This window comes from Oncorhynchus mykiss, chromosome 17, assembly GCF_057628025.1.
Source record: "Oncorhynchus mykiss isolate SJ-2025 chromosome 17, ASM5762802v1, whole genome shotgun sequence".
NCBI lineage: Eukaryota > Metazoa > Chordata > Actinopteri > Salmoniformes > Salmonidae > Oncorhynchus > Oncorhynchus mykiss.
Genome location: NC_143038.1, coordinates 50,024,497 through 50,033,046, shown reverse-complemented (window position 1 = coordinate 50,033,046; position 8,550 = coordinate 50,024,497).

The window sequence follows — 8,550 nt, the reverse complement described above, 5'->3', positions numbered from 1 at the left end:
GACTGATGGTAGTACTCACCTTGTCTTCTCCGGACAAGCTTTTCTTCGGATGCCCCAAACAATCGGAAAGGGGATTCATCAGGGAAAATGACTTTACCCATGTCCTCAGCAGTCCAATCCCTATACCTTTTGCAGAATATCAGTCTGTCCCTGATGTTTTTCCTGGAGAGAAGTGGCTTCTTTTCTGCCCTTCTTGACACCAGGCCATCCTCCAAACGTCTTTGCCTCATTGTGCGTGCAGATGCACTCACACCTTCCTGCTGCCATTCCTGAGCAAGCTCTGTACTGGTGGTGCCCCGATCCCGCAGCTGAATCAACTGTAGGATACGGTCCTGGCGCTTGCTGGACTTTCTTGGGCGTCCTGAAGCCTTCTTCACAACAATTGAACCGCTCTCCTTGAAGTTCTTGATGATCCGATGATCCGATAAATGGTTGATTTAGGTGCAATCTTACTGACAGCATTATCCTTGCCCGTGAAGCCCTTTTTGTGCAAAGCAATGATGACGGCACGTGTTTCCTTGCAGGTAACCATGGCTGACAGAGGAATGAGGAATGATTCCAAGCACCACCCTTTTTTTGAATCTTCCAGTCTGTTACTCGAACTCAATCAGCTTGACCGAGTGATCTCCAGCCTTGTCCTCGTCAACACTCACACCTGTGTTAACAAGAGAATCACTGACATGATGTCAGCTGGTCTTTTTGTGGCAGGGCTGATATGCAGTGGAAATGTTTTTGGGGGATTCCGTTCATTTGCATGGCAAAGAGGGACTTTGCAATTAATTGCAATTCATCTGATCACTCTTCATAACATTCTGGAGTATATGCAAATTGCCATCATACAAACTGAGGCAGCAGACTTTGTGAAAATTAATATTTCTGTCATTCTCAAAACCTTTGACCACGACTGTACACTAAACAAAAATGTAAATGCAACATGCAACAATTTCAAAGATTTTACTGAGTTACAGTTCATAGAAGGAAATCAGTCAATCAAAATAAATGCATTAGCCCCTAATCTATTGATTTCACATGACTGGGAATACAGATATGCATATGTTGGTCACAGATACCTTTAAAAAAGGTAGGGGTGTGGATCAGAAAACCAGTCAGTATCTGGTGTGACCACCATTTGCCACTTGCAGTGAGACACGTCTCCTTCGCATAGAGTTAATCCGGCTGTTGATTGTGGCCTGTGGAATATTGTCCCACTCCTCTTCAATGGCTGTGCGAAGTTGCTGGATATTGGCAGGAACTGGAACATGCTGTCGTACCTGTCGATCCAGAGAATTCCAAACATACTCAATGGGTGACATCTGGTGAGTATGCAGGCCCTGGGCCATTTTCAGCTTCCAGGAATTGCATACAGATCCTTGCAAAATGGGGCTGTGCATTATCATGCTGAAACATGAGGTGATGGCAGCGGATGAATGTCACCACAATGGGCCTCAGGATCTCGGAACTCTGTGCATTAAAATGACCATCTATAAAAATGCAATTGTGTTCATTGTCCGTAGCTTATGCCTGCCCATGCCATAACCCATCCTCCACCATGGGGCACTCTGTTCACAAAGTTGACATCAGCAAACTGCTCACCCAAATGACGCCATACATGTTGTCTGCCATCTCTTCAGCATACTAGTGACCATCAAATATGAGCATTTGCCCACTGAAGTCGGTTATGAAGCCAAACTGCAGTCAGGTCAAGACCCTGGTGAGGACAACGAGCACACAGATGAACTTACCTGAGACGGTTTCTGACAGTTTGTTCAGAAATTCTTCGGTTGTGCAAACTCGCAGTTTCATCCGTTGTCCGGGTGGCTGGTCTCAGACGATATGCCACACCTGTCAGGTAGATGGATTGTCTTGACCAAAGATAAATGCTCACTAACAGGGATGTAAACAAATGTGTACATAAAGTTGGAGATAAATAAGCTTTTTATGCATATGGAAAATTTCGGAGATATTTTTTTTCAGATCATGAAACATAGGACCAACACTTTACATGTAGCATTTATATTTTTGTTCCGTGTATATATCATATTTATTTGTTTGTTGTTGTTGAGATTTCTCTCTCTGGCGTTCTGCTCATTTTGCCACAGATGATATCTTCATGCCGATGTCTGTTAGAGGAGCAGGAGCATGAGTGTTGATCAGTGAACTCTAGCTTATTATTTTCCCCAGCGATTTCTGCCTCCTGCATACCAGGCCATGCCAGGCCTTCCCTCTGCTCTGCTTTATCTGGCACACCACAGAGGTCTACTCATAAACCTGAAGGGCTTCTGGAATCCAACCACTGGGGATTCTACACTACAGAATCATTTTCAGAAAGAAAAAAAAACAAAATCCACTGACTGAAATGAGGGAATTCCACCAATTACCGTTTGTCACAAAGTAATCCTGTTACCATTGCTCTGAATATGAAACGGTGTAAACATGGAAATAAACTCGTTTTTGCGACATGAATGTACATGCAAAGGCCCTGTTGGGTTAAGATACACAGCAGCAAACCCTGCTTCAAAAACTCAGGAAAGAGGTGCCACTACTCAATATGGTCACAGTAAAATTGGCTCTATGGGGAGAGATTAAAACATTTGAGGAGAGTTTTGAAAACACATTGAATTGCTACATTTCAGTCATAGTGTGGTGGTGTGATTCAAATCATACATCCACTACTCTATGGTAACTACTCTTGGTTGGGTTTTTCCTCCCACTCAGGTAGAGCCTGTACCACTACAGTTGAATATGGGATGAATATTTAGTGACATTTTATCTGCCGATCTGTGCATAAGCTTTATCTTGTGTCTTTTTCACGCATTGTGAGCCTCCAAGAGCAGGCGATGAGTGGCAAGCATATAATCTTGATTGCATCTCGATGATATTACCTTATGCTACCAAGTGCTCAGGTGACAGCTGGAGGCCTGTGTGTGGAGGGATCTGGGGAACAAGGTGACAGTGAGTGAATGTTAAACACCTGGATTAGCAGATGGCCATTCAACAGACACAAGGTGGCGCCAGCTCAGTAACTTCAACTTTCAACAAGGAACCTCGATTTCAGGGAACTTAGATTTCCGAACTTCCATATTGTCGGTGTTTGCAGTCCAATGTATACCATAAAAGAAAACTAATTTCAGTCCCTTGGTCTAACAAAAGTTAGAAGCAACATAATACTTATCATCAAGTCAAACAGAATTAAATTGTACCACTCACATAACTTATTTTCCAAGTTTTTATGTGCTCAAAGATATCCATGTAAATCCAGTTGAGAACATGTTGTTTACATCCAACAGAGACAATGTTGCAAATTGAAGCAGCAGCTCATGAATGTGCTGTTTTGATTAGAGTGTGTGTAACGACTCAAACACACAATTGCCCTAGAGCCATTTATGGTTGCAGTAATCTCCCTGCCCTCAGACTATGCCCCCTCCCAAACTATTTTGAGGGGGGTACAAGTGACACTGCCTATCTCCCAACCCCCCCCCCCCCCCTCCTCTCTTTCTATCCCATTTTTTATGCAGTCTCTCTTTCTGTTAGTGTCTATATCTCTCTCTCTGCCTCCATTAGATCCCCTAATGCCATGCAGCATGGCCTATCTTCAAACACTAATGCTGATGACTGGTCCCTGCAGCGGTACCCCCCCCCCCCCCCCCCCCAGCCACCCCCTAGCTCCTCCACAGAGAGGGTAATAAAGACACAAGCAGGATTAGTGTTTCGTGCCTAACGAAGTGGTGACAGAGAGAGAGGCCATGCCCACGGGCCGCTCCCCGACCCAGCTCTGCTCTGCTGAGGTCTCCCCTGCCTGTGATTCCCTCTGGTCCGCTCTCTCTCCTCTCTCGCAGGGTGCTCTGTGGCTCGCTGATAGACTCTGAGCGGCTGCATTCATAATATTCACATTAGATAAGCACAGAGTGACAGTAGTCTTAAGTGGCTTAAGTACTGTAAGTATCTACCCTTAACCAAGTAAATGTACTGTATGTGAAAACAATTGAATTCTCCATTCCCAAGAGTTTCCAGGTTTTCTGACAACATTCTTCCTGTGCAATGAGAAAGCATGTTTGAATTAATGTGCAGTTAAAAAAAATGTCTGTATTAGGCTTTACATATAGTTGAAGTACATAGCTGTTTGCTGGTGACCTGGTGACTGGAGGTCATGGGGCCTATGTTTATCCGTATCATTCTTAAATCACTGTGGTCTTAAACAACTGGAAAACCCTATCATTCTACATGTCTGCAGAACAGTGGGACTGGGATCTTGTAAATGTTGTCACATTAGATAAGTGTTACATGTGAGATTCCTTTGATTGTACACAAGGGAAGGTGCCGGCCTATGAAAAGGGACGTGTTGATGGAGAGCCGTGTACAGGACAGGACAGGTGAGCCATGCAGCTGCTGCTTCCTCTGTCACTCCCCAAAAACACAGCATGACCGATCAGGGCATGGCTCTCACACACAGCGGCCCACTTTTCACACGATAGCTATCTCAGACCACGTTACGCACATCTCTTGGTTGGCTCACGTTGTGGGTTGGGTAATGTAATTTACTGTAGACCCCCAGTCTATGCACTACAGACATATGGTGACTATCAATGTTCTCCCTTCTTCAATACAAAACCCCATTATGGTCTCTCCCGCCTGTCTGTTTCAGGTCCTTTCCCCTCCTCAAGCTTTTTGCCTTTTACCTTAGTCACGCTAGTGTGGATTCACACGCCAGCAAGGCCCACTGTGTGTGGAGGAAAGGCCAAATTCTGTTAATACTTGGCTAAGCTTACATGTTCATTCACACTTGATTATATGGAAAAGCCGATGCTTCTAAATGTTGATTGAAGTATATTGGTAAGGCAGAGAAACAGAGGCCTCAATTCACTCCCACTCATTATTTCTTATCAGATCCACAGAGCATAAAGAACTACACGAAAGATAGACTTTATGATCATTTAGATCACAATAAAGTATGATACATACAGGGAACTCCAAAAGTATTGGGACAGTGACACATGTTTTGTTTGTTTTGGCTCTGTACTCCAGCACTTTGGATTTTAAATAATACTTAATACAATGACTGTGAGATTAAAGTGCACACTGTCAGCTTTCATTGGAGGGTATTTTCATCCATCTCGGGTGAATCGTTTAGAAATTACGAATAATCCTGAATGAATCGTGAGTAATGATAATTGAGAAAGTTACAGAGGCACAAATATCATACCCCTCTCCGACTCATCATTACTCACAGTTCATTCAGGACTATTCGTAATCCTGGTAGCATCCACATTAATGTAGAAGTGTTTAGAAACAAATTCTATTATTATTTACAATAAATGTGACTCCAAAATGACACAATGCATTATTCACCATTCATTTGTATTGGGCACAAAATAATCTGAAACACAACCAAAACAAACAGCAAATGCATCCAACAAGTTTGTAGAGTCACAAGCTTGATGTGATCATTGCGTACTAGGAATATGGGACCAAATACTGAACTTTGTACTACTTTAAAACACATATAAGTACATTTTTCCTGGTACTTTTGGTCTCCTAAAATGTTGGGACATTTTACACGGTTCACCTGGATGAAAATACCCTCAAATTAAAGATGATAGTCTGCCATTTAATCACAATTCAAAGTCCTGGAGTACAGAGCCAAAACAACAAATAATGTGCCACTGTCCCAATACTTTTGGAGATAACTCTATTACCTCATTGAGTAGCATCCCACTGGGTAAAAACTGGTTGAATCAACGTTGTTTCCACGTCTTTTCATAAAAAAAATGAAATGTGATGATATTGAATCAACGTAGAAAACTGATTAGAGTTGAAAAAAGTTATCAACGTAATGGAATGTTGTCTTTTTTTCACCCAAATGTTCAACTAAATCCAATGATTTGAAATGTTTTGTTGATTTAACGTTGAATTCACATTAGTTGACAACTCGACCAAATGTAAATTAAAACGAGATGTTGAACTGACGTCTGTGCCCAGTGAGATGGCTGGTTCTATTATTGATAAGGGCTGAAATTTGGAGGTAAAATATTGTTTCTTACTTTCTTTGTATTTGTAAATAATTGGCCTCAACCAGGGGCTTTGTGCAAGCGAAGAGGCATGCAGGTTTATTCTATTTTTACCAGTATAAACCTTGTAGATTAACATAGTTTACCTGTCCCTGGTATGCTTTTGCTATTCTATCCACTAACTCCAGCTCAAATTAACCGGATTCCTCACATTTATTCCCACACTTTTTATAGTAAATATGACTTCAATGTCTAAAACATTTCCAAACAATTTTCCCTCAACAACTTCTCAAAACTAGCATGAAAATATTTTCCTGAAATGAATGCTCTTTTTATTATGGTTGGAAGGGACACTTTCAGCTTGGAGTGTAATTTTCCTGGCATTTGGATATAAAGTACCTATGGACAGATACAGTGGTATCTTAATTATGTCCGCTTTTCTCTTTCTATTCACATACTTTTGATTTCCACTTAAAAGAGAAAGGTGATATATTCCTATGATTGGAAATGTTCAATGCCTCTTCTTGAAGGGGGTGCGCTGTCCTGTGCAGATAAGGCTGGGCATGCGAGATGTGCCTGTCTGAAATGAAACCCTGACAAACAGAAGAGCGCTGTCTTCCCAGACACAGTGGGAGAGGATGAGGCTGGGATGGAAGCCTTTGAGAGCAGTGCCTTTAATATCTGCACCGCTGTAACATCAGTAAAGTGACATTTCGGCAGCACCATCGAGATCCAACGGTGGCCATGCTGCTCCCACAATCAATTATCCATGCATAACATCCTGCCAGTGTGCGGACATGAATCAGTCCAGGACCAGGCCTCTCCTCCGCCTTGATTCACAAGAAAAGAGATGGGGCCTTTCATTCGACCCCTAAGAAAAGAGAAAAACACTCTGTTTGCTGATAAGAGGGAGGAGAGAACTTGCGAATAGACCTAAATCATTTTGGGATTATTCAGTGATGGTCAATGTGATTGCTTCACCAATGGTGCAATCTGATGGGCACTGGAATAATAATGACTATAAATGGAAGATAGATATTCTTCATATGGCTCAATAAGGTCTTTCCTGATAAAACTGATAACTACACAGATGAGAAAACATGTTACAATATGGAGTGCTCAACGAAAACAAATACATAGATTGTTGCTATAGATAGGACATACAGAGGGTTTTAAAATGTGTTCTAATTCTACGGTCAGTCAAAGGTCAACTGGCCCTTTTACGTTTCCCATCTCTGCTATTTCACTTTTCACTTCAAAATGTAGTGTATTTAGGGCTCTAAATAAAAATGTTTATTTGGTAGCACTGGTGCTACTGAAGCACAATTTTTAAAAGTTAGGAGCACAACATAAAATGTAGGAGCACCAGAAAATAAGATGTTTTAACTTCCACTGAGATACAGTATTGCCTATATGAATTCTAGCTACTTCTGAAGCACATTATGTGCCCTAGAAAGTAATATAGAACCATGTAAATACATTTGTTTATTAGAAAAAGCAAAAATATTTATACAAATACCTGTCATTGAAATTAAAATGTAATTTGTGGAATATTAGGTTTCTACATGATGTAAAAGCACTATTTTCCTATTGAGATGCATTACATAGAAAACGGTACACTGTCCTTTAGAACATGTGTGATGATGACGTGCAAGAGAGCTGAGGGAGTTTGATTAAAATGAACCACGGTGCACCGGTCTATGGCCCATGACATGAACAGGCAAGAGAGCTGAGGGAGTTTGATTAAAATGAACCACGGTGCACCAGTCTATGGCCCATGACATGAACAGGCAAGAGAGCTGAGGGAGTTTGATTAAAATGAACCACGGTGCACCGGTCTATGGCCCATGACGTGAACAGGCAAGAGAGCTGAGGGAGTTTGATTAAAATGAACCACGGTGCACCGGTCTATGGCCCATGACGTGAACAGGCAAGAGAGCTGAGGGAGTTTGATTAAAATGAACCACGGTGCACCAGTCTATGGCCCATGACGTGAACAGGCAAAAGAGGTGAGGGAGGAGTGCCTTCTCAACTCGAACAGTAGGCCTCATCTGTGTCGCTTGTTCATGTTGTTAACAAGGCAGGATGGTGTATCGTTCAGAAATTATTTCAATTTCAACATATATGTTCGCATTTTCAAACTAGTTTTCATTGGGAAGGTAGATTAATAATTATCTGGGTGATTGTTTTTAGAGACACACTTGTGCTCCCATAAAACAATTCCAGGTTGCACAGCAAAATATTAAGGAGCATATGTGATCAAAATGGTGGCACTTTAGAGCCCTGAGTGTACTGCTTCATTGGCTCCCATGTATAACTGTACAATTATTTGTCTTAAAACTGTGAGGTGTTTATTTGTTTATTATATCCCCATTAGCTTTTGCAGAGGCAGCAGCTATTCTCCCTGGGTTCCACAAAAAAACACAAAACATGACAAGGGCAGTCACATACATTTAAAATACTACGATATACAAACAATACAAACATTTTGTTTAATATAATAATACAAACAATACAACAACACAAAATAATGTGTGTGTTAGAG